Source organism: Orbicella faveolata, unplaced genomic scaffold, assembly GCF_042242905.1.
Source record: "Orbicella faveolata isolate gen_17 unplaced genomic scaffold, um_ofav_v1 contig_25, whole genome shotgun sequence".
NCBI classification, from domain to species: domain Eukaryota; kingdom Metazoa; phylum Cnidaria; class Anthozoa; order Scleractinia; family Merulinidae; genus Orbicella; species Orbicella faveolata.
The window spans coordinates 21,465,628-21,480,380 of record NW_028301553.1 but is presented as its reverse complement, the minus strand read 5'-3'; the positions used below and the strand labels follow the sequence as shown (position 1 = coordinate 21,480,380).

The following is a 14,753-nucleotide window of genomic DNA, read 5'->3' as shown; positions in this document are numbered from 1 at the left end:
TCTGAAATTGGCACGCTTCCATTTGTAAACAAAGTGCTTCATGATGGTGACCAGCAAAAGGAGGATTCTGCGTGGCCGAAACCAGTTTCGAAACCCAGCGTGAAACTTATTGCAGACAGACTTCAGACAGATACTTTGAACACTGAAAGGTTATGGGAAGAAACTAGTGAAGCAATCTCTAAACTTCAGGGATCTCCAGACTCTCTTGAAGCTCTTTGCAAAGCAGCAGGAGATTTACGCTCAGCATTTAACGAATGCAAGCTCATTTGGGTCTCTTTGATGGACTTCACGGTGAGTGCCAGCTTGCCCAAACAATCCCAGGAACAACAAACACTGGAAGAAATTATGAGAGCTCAGAAAGAAATCGTTCAAGAAGTGATAAGTGAAGGAATAGTTGTAAAAATGATCTTTTCCTAGAATTGGGGTCAGCTTGTTTTGGGTCATGTGCTTCAAGGAAGTCATTCTTATCCAGTGTGCTACGAGCTCATGCGAGAGGCGAGGTGGCCGCAGTATTGAAAAAAGCCAAAATGTAGAGGAAAATCAATTAGCTTCAATCCAAATCTGCTTCTACTATTAATGACTTAATGTCAACTGAAACAGCCAAAGAGGCAATAACAATCTTTAACAAGAGGAGCACTGGACACCTTGTTAGTTCGCGAGAATTTATCATTGTGCAAGATTTTCTCTTTGTTTGACTTGAACTAGAAAATGCGCAACGGCCAGGACCTGTGGAAACTGCCACAGTACCAAACTTTAGAGAGGTTGAACGAAGTGATGACGCCAGCTACACTATATACTGTCTGAAACACAAGCGATCCATTGAAAGCCCAGCACGAGTTTGCATGGATGCAGAAACTTATGCCAATATTTGTACCTAAGTTCAACACGTGCAAGGTGTGTGCACCAATGATAGTGAGGACACCCTGTTTCTGACAGTGGAAGGGAAACCCTTTGATCAGAGCAACATTGGAAAGAGGGTAAGCGCCTTTTGGTTCAAAGTTAAGAATATTAAATTATCGAGCACCGATGTCAGGATGATAGCCTCATCAGCAACTTATGATATGGACGTCGTCCAAAAGAGATCCATTCACAAACACATAAAGAGGAAACGGCAGATCACCATTACAATATAGGCCATATCACAAAGAAGTGTTCCCGAGGTCACCAACTACTGAAAAAGTCCCTTGGCTTGGATAAGTCAGTAGCTACAAAATCAAACACCAGGTTGACAAATTCAGCAAAGCTTGATGATGAGGACCATGAGGAAGAATCAGAGCCAATTATTCACAATGAAGGACTCTCCAGTAGTCAAGTAGAAGTCATCAAAATGCCGTTTTCCAGCCAAATAATTTCTCAGGCCCACATCACATTTGACATTGTGAGAAACACCATTGCAGGTGATCCTAAGATGGTCAAGAAAGTCTATGACAAAGTGTGCTATCTGAGACGAAAAGAAAAGCAGATGGTATTACTGTGAAAGTAACAAACCATTGTTGAGCAGAACAGAAGCATGGGTTAACAGCATAACTGAAGTGGAGTCTGAGTCTGCTGTCACTAACCGCCAACCAAGAGCGAAATGGAATAAGCCAGATGAGAAGTACATTGAAATCTTCTTTGGAATATATTCTGTGCACCCACACAAAGAAGAACTGACGTCATTATTCCACTCAAACAACGGCCTCAAGGAAATCCTTAACAGAAACGACGGTGACTTTAAGCGCTGCTACAAGAAAGTGAAATACTTTCTCAAGAAAGGGGGGCCAACAAATAGAGACAAGGAAAGGACATTAAAAAATTGGTAAAAAGGAATTAAATGGTTGTCACTGGCTAAAAATATGGTTATTGGACGTTTCGGCCACTACTGTTGCCTTCTTCAGCAAAAGATGGAAAATGCAAATGTTAAACGGCGTCCTGCTAGAATATGTAAAAGATGTGAGATAAAACTAAATGAGCAATAGTCTCTAGAGTATTCTTAATGAGTGTAAAAATTCTTAATGCCATTGTACACGTTCGGTAGCGCTATGTGTTTGTTTATAGCGTTCCTGTCTCGCACGGAATGCCAAGCTTCAAGAATTAGTCTTTGTTTCCGTACTGATGATCTGTCGACAATTTCAACGTTCTCCAAATCTATTTGGTGACCGTTGAGCATATGGTGTTTGGCCAATAAAGAGTTTTTGTCCAATGTTGCTATAGCCTTTGCGTGTTCTTTCATACGTGTTTTTAACGTGCGTGATGACTGACCAACATAAACACAGTCACAATCTTTACTTTTGATCTTGTAAACAATGCCTCTAGAAGCCTCTTTCTCGATCTTGTCTTTAGGTCTTTTGAGTATGTTCGAGATGGTACAAATAGGTTTATGGGCGACCTTGATATTGAAACCTTGAAGAACGTTTGCGACTCTTTCGGAGAAACCTTTGGCGTAGGGGAGGATGACAAAACCACGATGGTCGGTATCATTCGTTTCTTGTTGTCTACTCCGTTGGCGGCCATTGTGAATGAAATTTGCAGGGTAGTTATTAGTGGCAAGGGCTTTTGTTACTTGTTTAGTTTCCCGTGAAACTTCCTCCTTCGTGGAAGGAATGTTCCTTGCGCGATCCATGAGAGTGCGCACGACCGAGTGTTTATGCTGAGGATGGTGGTGTGATTTGAAATCAAGGTAACGGTTGGTGTTAGTAGCTTTCCTGTAAACAGACACAGCGATCGAGCCATCTTCTTGTTTGGTTGTTTTTGTGTCGAGAAAGGCAATGGAACCTTCTGATTCTACCTCGATTGTAAATTTGATGTGAGGGTTGATGGAATTGAGATGTGAGTGGAATTCATCTATGTGCTCTCTTTTAACACATACGTGGCTGTCATCTACGTATCTAAACCACCATTTAGGAGGGTTAGGGGTCGATGAGAGAGCCTTTTCTTCGACATGTTCCATGACGAGATTAGCCAAGATGGCGCTGACTGGGGATCCCATCGGACAACCGAAAATTTGTTGGTAATGGTTACCTTGGAATATGAAGAAATTGTTGTTGAGGACAAACTGTAGAAGTGTCATGATATTTTGGATAGACAGGTTGGTTCTTTCCGGTAGTGATTGGTCAAAGTACAGTCTCTCTTTAACCACTTCAATTGCTAGGTGGGTTGGAATGCAAGTAAACAGTGACACGACGTCAAAAGATACTAGAATCTCGTCGGGATCTACTGACAAGGTGCGGATCTTTTCGACGAAAGATGCACTGTTTTTGACTGTGTATTCATTATTCTGAAGTGGCGACAAGAACACTCTAGAGACTATTGCTCATTTAGTTTTATCACACATCTTTTACATTTTAGCCAGTGACAACCATTTAATTCCTTTTTACCAATTTTTAACATGCCTGGCTACACACCAAACATTTTTAAGGAAAGGACATGTTTGCTTTCAAGTAGCGTCACACTCACACTCATTTAAGTGTATGGTCATTAAACTCAAATACCTACCCAAAACCAGGAAAGACTATGAAGTTTAATACAGTGTTGAGTTTTTTTGGTAAAGAGCACAATCATTAAAGTAAATAAAAATTATATTGTTTGGTTGTAAAACTAAAACACACATGTAAATTAGTGTTATGTGAGTAGAATTTCTGAAATGTCCTAAGCAACTTTAGTATGACACTTGTTATTTGTTTGGGATAAAACACCAGCTGGGGTGCAAATCCCTGGGGCGTGCCTCACAAATACATCAAGTGTCTCAGTTACCTCTTTAAATTTCTTCAGGTATACTCACTACATTATGCCGATAATTTTATCCTCTTTCATTTTGTGTGACTTTATTGTAATGGCATGTTAAAATATGGGGATTCCAAATAAATATGTTATTGCTGTTGTTGGTTTTGCTGTTGCTCTTGCTGTTACTGTTGCACTGGGAATAGCATAATGTGTGCGATACGCAGTTTAGCATGTATTTGTATTCTGTGTGTTTGGAATCCGTACATGTGCAGGTAGTCATGTAGTCCCTTGGGTTTTCTGTGGTAGATGTATTTAAGCAAGTGTTTAGTATGGCTTCATTCTCTCTGTGTGTTACCAGCGCTGTTTCATTTTGTTTCTCTCTTCAAGTTCCTTTCTTTTTCTTTATTTCACTGTTGGAAATTTGGTCATTTAATTCATAATTGTCACAAGAGCTCTGTTAACGACTCCTCGTCGGACCATCTGTTCAACCGGGTATGACTAGCCGAATCTGAATGGTCAGCTTTTGACTTTGATGTGGATGTTGTTGAAACCGGTGAGTACCCTTTGATTGATGATTATTTAGGAAGCAGGCTAGAGTTTGTTGAAGGCTCCTTCAGTGTAAAAGGTCGCCTGAAGCAATGTTTCAGTTATTGGGAATCCACCATCTGTGCCCCAACATTTGTTTTAGGCCTGATTTCTGAAGGCTATAGATTACCATCTGTCAGATTTCTGGATAAGTGCCATTTAACGAACAATCGCTCTGCAGTGTGTCATCCTCAGTTTGTTCGAGAAGCTATGTCTAAATTGTTATTAAACGATTGCACCCAAGAGCATAGTGATCCACCCTATTGCGTTAATCCTTTGTCTGTCACGGAGGGAAAGATGTTGAGGTTCGTTATCGATCTCAGGAACGTCAACCCTTGCCTTTCCAAGCATTCATTTAAGTATGAGGATCTGCATTGCCTTTCTAAAGTTTTTGAGCAGAACTTTTCGTTTTTGTATGTGGGATCTGGAGTCAGGGTACCATCATGTAGATATTTACAGTGGGCATCGGAAATTTTGGGGGTTTGCCTGGCAATTTTGTGGCAAGCTTCGCTTTTTCTCCTTCAAAGTCCTTCCTTTCGGCTTAAGTTCTGCCTGTTTCTGCTTTACAAAATTACTGTGTCCGTTGGTGAAGCACTGGCATTCCATGAGCCACTGTTGCTTTGTTTTCTTAGACGATGGAATCTCAGGGCACCCCAAGAGGGTTTCTGCATCTGCTGCTAGTTTATTGCATCAGAAGGATTTGAAACTGAGCGGGTTAAAGCTGAACAGGGAGAAATCTACGTTAGAGCCAATGCAAGTCGGTAAATGCCTGGGTTTTGTAATTGACACTATTAAAATGCAGTTCCAAATCCCGCCTAAGAAACCTGCCAAGCTGAAGAGCAACCTCGATTCCATGATTTCTTCTGGGTGCGCTACTTTTAGGGAACTTGCTCGAGTGGCCGGCTTCATCAATTCACTGTGTTTGGCAGTTAGCCCTATTGCTAGGTTATTCACAAGGCAGATGCATGCAACTATTCAAGCCCGTTCATTCTGGGATTGTTCCTTAAAGTTTTCTCTTTCTTCACCCTTATCGGAAGAATTGCGTTTCTGGTCTACTAATATCGAGGCCTCTAACGGATATGGAATTCAGCCTAAGCTTACTCCAGATGCAGTAATTTTTTGCGATGCTAGCGATTACGCCTTTGGAGGATATCGGATCAAATTGAATGATCAGCCTGTCAGTGCTATGTTTAGACGTTTTGAGTGTCAGCAGAGTTCTACTTTCAGAGCTTAAAGCCATTTTCTATATTATCAAGGCACATGTTGCATCTCTCAGGCAGTAGTATAGAGGGGATTAATCAAATACCGTTTCGCTGAGGGAGAAGTATTTCCCGTTTTTGCAACCCCAAGCTTTAATTCTGAAGCTTGCAAGCTCGCTTCGGTTGAACCAGGGGGTTGCAAAACGGGAAATGCTGGGTCCCTCTGCGAAACAGTATTTGATTAATCCCCTCTCTACTACTTGGGAATTGTGAAATTGGGAGGGATTCCAATCAGAAACAAACGACCCCGCTGTTATACTGTTCGAACATAAGCGATGATTCGAGCAACAAACAAGTGTGCGTGGTTGATGCGTAGCCGGAAAGAAAGCTGCGGAAAGAGCTGTGTTGGCGCTTATTGCAGGCAGCACAAATACCAACTAAAGAAAGGAATGAAAATGCCAGCTCTGTGTAGAGGCTGCGGAGTCGGGGTTTTGTGTGATTACCGTCTATGCATTCCATGCGGCGGGAGAGTGCGAAAACAGCGGCTTATCTGCAAGCGCAAAAAAGGAAAGAAAACTTTTGAAATTGTTTTGCTCGAGCTGAGGTCAGCCCAATTAGAGAAACAAAATCTTCCATTATACAACAAGTCACTATGGCTTCCGTTGACCAAAGGTTTGAAGAAATTCTGAAAGAAGAGTTTGCAAAATTTGATCCAGCGACATTGCGGTATTTAGAGCAATTGCTTGCAGAAAACGAGCCAGCCATTAGAAAGATTGTTCAGAACGTGCTGCATGAACCTATTTCCCAAGAAACGGAGAAGCGTTTGCAAAAACCATTACTTCCAAAACCTTTCCAACCAAGACCCCCTCCCCAGCAAAGAAAGGTAAGAAAAAATCAAGAGCTTCTGAGGGAGTACGACCTTTTTCCTGCACAGAACATCTGAACAGTGACAGACTACCAGAACGAGATTCTGGACCTGTTCGATGATGCAACGCATGAGGGGGATGAGAGTAAAGGACGGCGTTACATTTGATGGCACTGCATCAGAGGTCTGGAAAAAGACCAAACAAGAAACTTTATGGAAAAAATTTGAGGAAATGTTGACACATCATTTTACCTGAGGCATGTTTTTTCGTATCAGTTGCACAACATTGAAGATGGAACGGTCATTCTGTACTACAAAAACCACGGCTCGCCTTCGATAAACAGACTGGCAGAAGCAGAATGGTTGAGTGAAGAAGAGACGAAACATCTGGACCATGACAAAATCGAAAGTCCATCAACAAAGTGGGAGTTTGTAAGCTTTTTTAATGTTGACCTGAAGGTTGTGATTGACCGCCAGCGATTGTTGAGTGCAGGCTCTTTGCTGGACTGGCTGCGCAACCTTGCCCATGGAGGGGCAATGGCGGCTTTGGATACATATAAAGACAACTTGTGTCATTGGCATTGTATCGCTGTGCACCGAGGAGCGCAATTGAAGCACAAAAGCAGCCCGCGGTCTAGCCAAGAGTTTCTTCAAACTCAAAACCATGCCAACCGACTGCCCAAAAACGTCTCTGGATGAATTAGAAAAGGTTGAAAGGCATCTGAATCAAGGTACAGCTTTTTTGGACTGGCTCGGCATCCAGGTATATGAGCCTGAGAGGGGGGCGGGAGAAGTGGTATGGCACCTTAGATGAAACCCTGCAGCAAGTTTGAAGAACATTCTGACAATCGGGATCTACGAAGGGCACACGTTCGTCATCAAAGATATTGCCAGGTTGCCCAAAAATTATGCATGCACTCATTGCAGAGCGAGATTCACACAAGTTTGTCATCTCCAATGGCATTTCCAAACCTGCAGTGAAGGAAAAACGGTAATCGACTGCCCGGGCGAAAGGGTCGAAGCCCCGCAGACAGCTTTCAAAAAAGTTTTCTATCCAAAACCCAACGCTTCCAAAGAATCGCTTCGGCGGCTTGATCGGGAAGCCAAGCGGCAGAAAATCCACATTCACAACGCAATGTGCGGGCATGATGGCGAGCGTTGGGTTGAGCGTGCACCTGTCGACGGGTACAACCACGCAACAAAGACTGTATTTCAATACCACAGCTGCCACTGGCATGGGTGTCAAAAATGTTACCCACAAGTTCGCGACAAACAAATCCCCAACAACCAAATGCGCGAAGATATGTACCAAGCCACAATGAAACGCACAAGATTCCTGCAGGAGGCCGGCTACCAAGTTATCGAGGCATGGGCGTGCAAAGTTGGGAAAATCGACGCTGATCCGCTGCGGGCTGAAACAAAAAGCTACCCGCACGCGATCTTGTATGATTTCGAGGCGTATGGCGATAATAATCATCGGAAGGAGCCGACGCCCACGCTCACGATAGAAAACACGCACGTGCTAATTTCAGTTAGCGTTGGTGACACCCTTGAAAGAGAGCCCACCCACATCTGTGAAAGAGACCCCACGGAGTTGGTCCACAAGTTTATGGAAGAGCTGGAGAGAGGTGGAAAAAACATCCGGGCCAAGGTATGAGTGGAGTTTGTGCCAGAAGACGTGCACCTGCTTCCAAAAGCGCAGCGACAAAAATCGAGGAATGGTGCAACCAGGTTCCTGTCATCGGGTTCAACTCAGGCAGTTATGATCTGAATCTGATCAATAACCACTTCGCTGGCTGCCTTGCTGAAACATCATCCAAAGTCAGAGTGGTAAAAAACGGGAACAAAACCATGTTCTTTCTCACCTGGGGATTCCATTTCCTCAATATCATCAACCACCTTGGGCTGGGGACAAGCTACGAGAAATGGGTGAAAGCCTACGAATGTAAGACAGTGAAATCGTGGTTTCCCTACGAATGGTTTGACACCCCTGAAAAGCTTGATTTCCCTGGGCTCCCAAAATACAAAGAGTGGTATTTGAGGCTAAAGGGCGGATACGTTCTCACGCAGGATGAATGAGAGGGGTGCCAGCGATTGTTCAAAGAAAAGGGCATGCGCACCTTCTCAGACTGGCTGCATTACTACAACTATCTCGATGTGGCTCCCGGCCTTGAGACTCTGGAAAAGATGAGAAACTTCTACACCGAGAAGGTAATCAATATGAATGAGTTTACATTGAGGCGTGAGTTTACATTACTTGCTCCGGGGGGTGGTTGAGCGTGGCGCAGAGCTTTACAGCCCGGGTGAAGAAGCGTATGAGATGCTGAAAGAAGCTGTTGTCGGGGGCCCGAGCCTCATTTTCACAAGGCACCACGAAGTTGATGTTACAGAGATAAGGTCTCATCAAATATCAGAACCGCGTCTTTGGAAAAATATCCTTGGTTATAACGCCAACGCCCAAGGCTGCTGCCTAATGGGTGCCCAGTCGCCTGAGGCGCCTAAGTTACGAGTGCGTGCGACTAAAGTTTTGTTCGAGGAGCCCGAGTGGGCACCTAAACATGAAGTTTTCATTCCCATGTAATCTGTCTGCTGACTTCAATCGTCTCATGAAACCGGTCAAAGAATCATTCACACAATAAATTAAATGGAAAACAACAGCTACTCTGGTCCTGTTTTGCTTTTATCGTGAGAAATCTGGTCAAAAACACGGCAACAAAGTCTCTCTCTGCTCACAAAACAGCCGAAAACAGCCATCTTTGAAAATCGCCCTATGATGCATTGCAAGCTCAGTATTGAATAAATGTACATCATGTACGCCAATGAATTGTGACTCTGTTGATGCCTTGCTGATTCCGAGTTGCAAAATAACTACTTTGATAACAAATATTTTTTGAATTGGAGTGATGATCCTGCTGACATTATATTTACAGTTGAAAAAAGATAAGTGTCTAAATATTTGTCCGATACTTAAGAAAACTTCACTTAGATGTACTGAATGAATTTCTTTAGGTTCTGAAAGGATAATTCGAGTAACTAGCCAGCAAAAAGAACACATCATTGCAATTCTCTTTGCATGCTAGGGTTCTATATTTTAAATTATCAAATGAATTGTCGCAACTCCACCCAATATACAAGAATTTATTTTCTCCAAAGAAGTGGCCAATATTGCTGTAATGCTGCCTCAAAGTGACCTTTAGTTTATACTAATGTCCCAAGCCCGGGGAAGGAACGCACATTTCAGTGAGGCCAAATTCAACCCCCCTCCAATGCCTCTTTCATTTTTATTTGTTTTCATTTGCAGCTTGCATTTCATGATTTGTACAACATATTTCGTCTTTAAAATAGAATTGCAAAACTCAAAAACAAAAGGAGCAATATAAATTTTTATAAAAAAAGCTGCAGCACTTGCATGGATACACCAATTATTGAGTTTGACCATAAATAGTGTTCTTTCTCAGCCATCACCTGATCACTTTGCTGAAAGCTTTATTTATAAAATTTGATTGATATTAGACCATATTAGTGTCTCATGAAAAATCTCTGCCCCAGTACCCCTCCCCAAAATATCCACAATTAACCCCCCATCTTCCTCAAACTCACCAATCCCCCCCCCTGGATTGACCATGGAGAATTTTATCTGGGCTCCTAAAAAGGTGGCTTGGGCTCCCAACTTTTGGTGGAAGGAGCCCAAAGGGCTCCTTAAAAATTTTCTCAGGCAACAGCCTTGACGCCCTCTATCTTTCGACCATGCTCAGAGAAATGCCTTGCGGGAAGGAAAGGGTCGTGCACTACAGCGGCGCGTTCCAAGCGGAGGCAGCTCCTGTACTAACGCACAGGCTCAAAGAAGGAAATTGGTTCGGATTTGCCGAAGTCGACATCGAGATTCTGGAGAGCTTGCGGCCAAAGTTTGAGGAGATGTGTCCTTTCTCTTACAACAAAAAGGTGCCTGTTGAGGCTGTGCTGAAACATATGGCTGATTACTTAACTTGAACCAGCAGAAAGCACGGAGACGGAAAAAAACTTGTGGGGGCGCTGTCTGCAGAACGGTTGTTGGTGTACGCCCCTCTGCTGCTGTGGTACGTGAACCATGGGGCGGTAGTCACAAAGATTTACAGAACAATCGACTACCAACCGGCCAAGATCTTTCCCTGGTTCATAGAGCAGGTGACGGAGGCACACCGGACAGGAGATGTTGATAAAAGGGCGCTGCTTGTTGAAGTGTTCAAACTTCTGGGAAACAGCGGGTACGGGAAGCTTATCGAAGCTTTGGAGCGGCAAACAAACGTCATTTACACCAAAGATGAGAAGGTAGTCGACAGAGCCTTACGAAGCGAGTATTACTCTGATCTTAACGAGATTGGGCAGGCGTATGAGTTGGAGAGCCGGAAGCCTTGGATCACAATCAGATGGCCGTTTGAAGTTTGAATCGCTGTTTATCAGCTGCCAAAGCTGCGGATGCTGGAGTTCTATTACAACTTTCTTGACAAATATTCGACACAAGACATTTTGAGCTGATCCAGATGGACACGGACAGTAACTACATGGCTATCTCTGGTGAGCGTCTCGAGGACATTCTTCAGCCAGATCTGAAGCCAGAATTCGAGGCGCAAAAAAATCAGTGGCTCGCTTGGGAGAAGTGGAGCGGTCGGACCCCAGGTCTCTTCAAGCTCTAGTGCGAGGGCAGCCGGATGATTGCGCTCTGCTCGAAGTGTTATTTCGTTGACAAAGCACAGGGCGAAAAAAAGAAGTTTAGCACCAAGGGGATGTCAAAGCAGAACGAGATCACGTTACAGCGTTTTAACGCAGCAATGGAAGGCAGCAAAGATATGGCAACCAACAGAGGTTTCAGGATGCGGGACGGGCAGATGGTCACTTACGAGCAGCAGAAGCTGGGGCTGAGCGCTTATTACGACAAGCGGTGGGTGCTGCCCGATGGGATACACACCGAACCAATCGAATTTCACATTTAGTTCACATCAGCTGGAGGAAGAGTAGTGTTTGGAGGGACAACCAGCAGCTCTTCACGCACGAAGCCGTGCTTGGAACCGTCGTGCAAATAGTAGAGAATGGGTTGATCCGGTTTCGTGAAAGATCTTTCAATACTGTAAACTTTCAAAGACCAGATTGGGTCTGTGGCTCTTTTTACACCGCCTTCAAGCTCTCCGGGCTGGTTGAGATGACGAACTTGGACAAGGGAGGGGAGTATTTCTTCGCTTTTTCCAACAGGCCTTGAATAAGATGTTGATGGCCTCGCATAAACAGCTTTTTCTTTGATGGCAACGGCGGGTTTCTTGCCGATAAGGCTTGTTACCTCGTTGTTCAAAGCTGAAACAACTTCTGGAAGTCTTTTCAACCAGGCAGTGGACCGCTGGCCCTCAGGGAGTCGCATTTCCATGGCGTCCTGGTGCCCGAACAAGCCCTCAACCAGGGTGTGGTTGAAACGTTCAACAATGGCCTGGTCACGGTGAATGTCAACACATCCGCGCCGGATGTATGTTTTGTGCTTTTCCATGTCTTTTGTGACAGCGCCCATGAATTCTCGCCTGGGGTCAACCTGCAGCATTTCAGGCCATTTAAGAGGCGTGCACTTATAAATCTTCTGAAAACCCTGGGCGACCTCATCAGAATTTTTCAAAGTCAAGGGTTTGGCCTCTTTGTAGTGGCTGGCCACGTCGACAATGGTCAGCACGTATTTGAAAACAGGGTAGTTTGTCGTGCGGCAGAAAAAGAAGGTCCGCCTGGTGGACCGAGTTGGGTGTGGGAACGTCGAATTTTGGCCGAGGAATTCGCCTCGGCGCGGGGAGGAATATCTGCTACAGCGCTTGGCTGATCAGCCACTTTTTCGCGGTTTCTTCAGGTACCTTGGCGGCCTCGGCTAATTTTTTGATCACGGCAATACCTTTCCAGTAGCCCCCTGGGCCGTAGTATATCTTTGCGAGTTTGGCGTCGATCGCTTTACTATAAGAAGGAGGAAAAAAGTTTAAAGGATCCGGAAGGCTGCATAGCCCAGAGTGAGCATCCTGGCACCCACGAACATGAGTTCATCATTTTTCTGCTGCTCGCTTGGCTGATAGAAATCTGAGAACTTGGGCTCTTTGGGGGTATCATTTGCTCGTCAGGATGCACCTGGTTGTAGAATTGCAGGCATAGTCCGTGTTGGTGAAGTTCTGCTTGGCCTCCGCCTTTATTTGCACGTTGGTCGCAATCCAGTCAAGAAGATGGGTGCGGTCACCGCTTGGTACGCCTCCAGAGCTTTGTCATGGCGCTTTTTTTCTTCAAGGGCAGCTTTGTCACCCCCGCCAAGTGCCCTTGCCAGATAATTGCCACCGATAAAAGCCATGGCGTTCAACACAGCCCTGCCAACCATAATCGCGATGCTTGCCATGGTTATATATAACGGAAACTTTTTCAAATCATTGATTTCAAACTGTCTTCCGCATGTATTAGCGATTTGGTAACAATCCAGTCGAGAAGGAGTTTGGGTTCGGACTTGTATTTTTCTTTAGCGTTTAGATACGCCTTCACGGCTCGATAGTAGCCCTCTTTAGAAGACTCCGCATTTATATCCATGTTTGGCGTGGCCAAGTCTAAAACTTCTTTTTTGCGGTTGAGAATTAAATCCTCGAAAACCTCAAGAAACTCCTTGACTGCTTCATCTAGCTCTTTTCTTTTTCTCTCGTGGATCTCAAAACAGACTCATAAAAATCCCCGATGTTTACAATACTTGACATGGTGCAATATAATAGATTTTTTTTCTTCAAATCATTAATTTCAAATGCTGTCGGGGAGGATTTTTTGGTCCTTGAGGTACTTTTTGAGCGCAATGCTAGCTGCCACGACAGCGGTGAACTTCACATAATTCATCGCACTGCTGCTGGGATCAGAAGTGAAATTCTCTTTTACAACCTTTTTTGCGGCCAAGCCAGTGAGAGTAGCGGCGTTGATGATGGTCTTAACAAGCTTGTTGTCTGACATGATAGCGGTTGATATAAGGAAAATAACAAAAGTTTAAAACAAAATTAATCTGTCTTTTCTGTGGCTTCTTTTTCTTCTTCTTTTCTTCTTATTTCTTCCAATATTTCTTCCTTTTCTTCGGCCGTTTCACACAGTGTTACCTCAAGAAGATTGAAGACTGTATCAAAAATCTTCATGTTGATGTCGTACCAAAACATCCCTGAAACTGCAATAAGCGTAAAAGAACTCTCTTGGCCTTTAATAAACAACTCCACAAATCAAAACGGCGTGGTACAAAGAGTGTGCATACGAGCGGCGTAGATGCAAACAGCGTGGATACAAACAGCGTGGATACAAACAGCGTGGGTTGAAACTAAAACAGTAAAAGAGCAAAAGTTACAAGTTGCGACTAAGCTAAATTCGAATAAAGAAATAACAAAACTGCAAAATGAGGACTGTGAATTACACTTACATTGTTTCGGCCAGAGAAAACTGTTGTGAAACGGACTGCGAATAACGTGAAGAGACTAGCACGAAAACTAAATAGAACTGCGCTAAGCGCGGACCAAAATGAACTGCCCCAAAACTGTACTGCAAAGCTATGATATGGAAAATACGCTAGAACATGCGGAAAATAAAACTATAGAAACTTAGAAGGGCGCTAATGAAGATGAAAAAGCAAAGAAATGCTAACGAGGGCGCGAAAACTGACAGAAAGGAATAAACACCTAAATTGACGCAAAAAAAGACCAAACAAAAGGACGAAAAGAAGTATAAACTAATTTGCATACGCAAAGGAAAAACAAATTATGCAAGAACGAGTAATAGAAAAAATGTTACACTTGGATCTTACATACCGGCCCCATAAGTGAGGAGCACACGCGAGGCACTTAAATTAAACAATTAAAGATCTAAGTGTCTTTCTAAGAGTTCTTAATGTTCTCTTCTCCTGAATTCAGAAAATTGCACAGAAAATAACTCCAAAGGGAAAGTTCAAGCTTCTATCAGCAAGCAAAGCTTGTCAATTGGCCTCTCCAAAACTGCTCCTTTTACTTTCACTCTGGTACGGCGCACCAAACCTTTCTTGTCGGCGAAGACTTCTACCACTCTACCAAGGGGCCATGAATTGCGAGGGGAATTTTCCGTCCTCCACTTCCGGGTCTCCGTCTTGAAGACATCCAAGCGATGAGGGGTTCCTAGGCCAATCTTCTTCTTACTTCCAGAGAAACTCCGGCCCCAGTAACCATCTTTGGCAGCTCAACAATGCATAGGCAGTCAACGCTCTTGAAGCACAATCTCCAGGATTCGCTACACCTTCCACATAGCGCCACTGATCTGGATTTGAGCCCTCTCGTAGTACGGCAACCCGATTGGCAACAAACATGTGGAAACGCGTACTTTCGTTCTTCACATACCGAAGCACTGACATGCTGTCTGACCAAAACACG

General features: G+C 43.9%; 1 long non-coding RNA gene and 1 pseudogene across 1 annotated transcript; both read right to left on the bottom strand.

Moving 5' to 3' along the window:
• Positions 1-1,827: 1,827 nt before the first annotated feature.
• On the bottom strand, positions 1,828-3,383 carry LOC149109424 (uncharacterized; annotated as a pseudogene).
• A 10,046-nt stretch (positions 3,384-13,429) lies between these two features.
• On the bottom strand, positions 13,430-14,679 carry LOC149109423 (uncharacterized). The gene is made up of 2 exons (XR_016208680.1): positions 13,778-14,679; positions 13,430-13,678 (listed from the first exon to the last, which is right to left on the bottom strand). It is a non-coding gene; the product is annotated as an uncharacterized LOC149109423 (long non-coding RNA).
• Between the last annotated feature and the right edge of the window lie 74 nt (positions 14,680-14,753).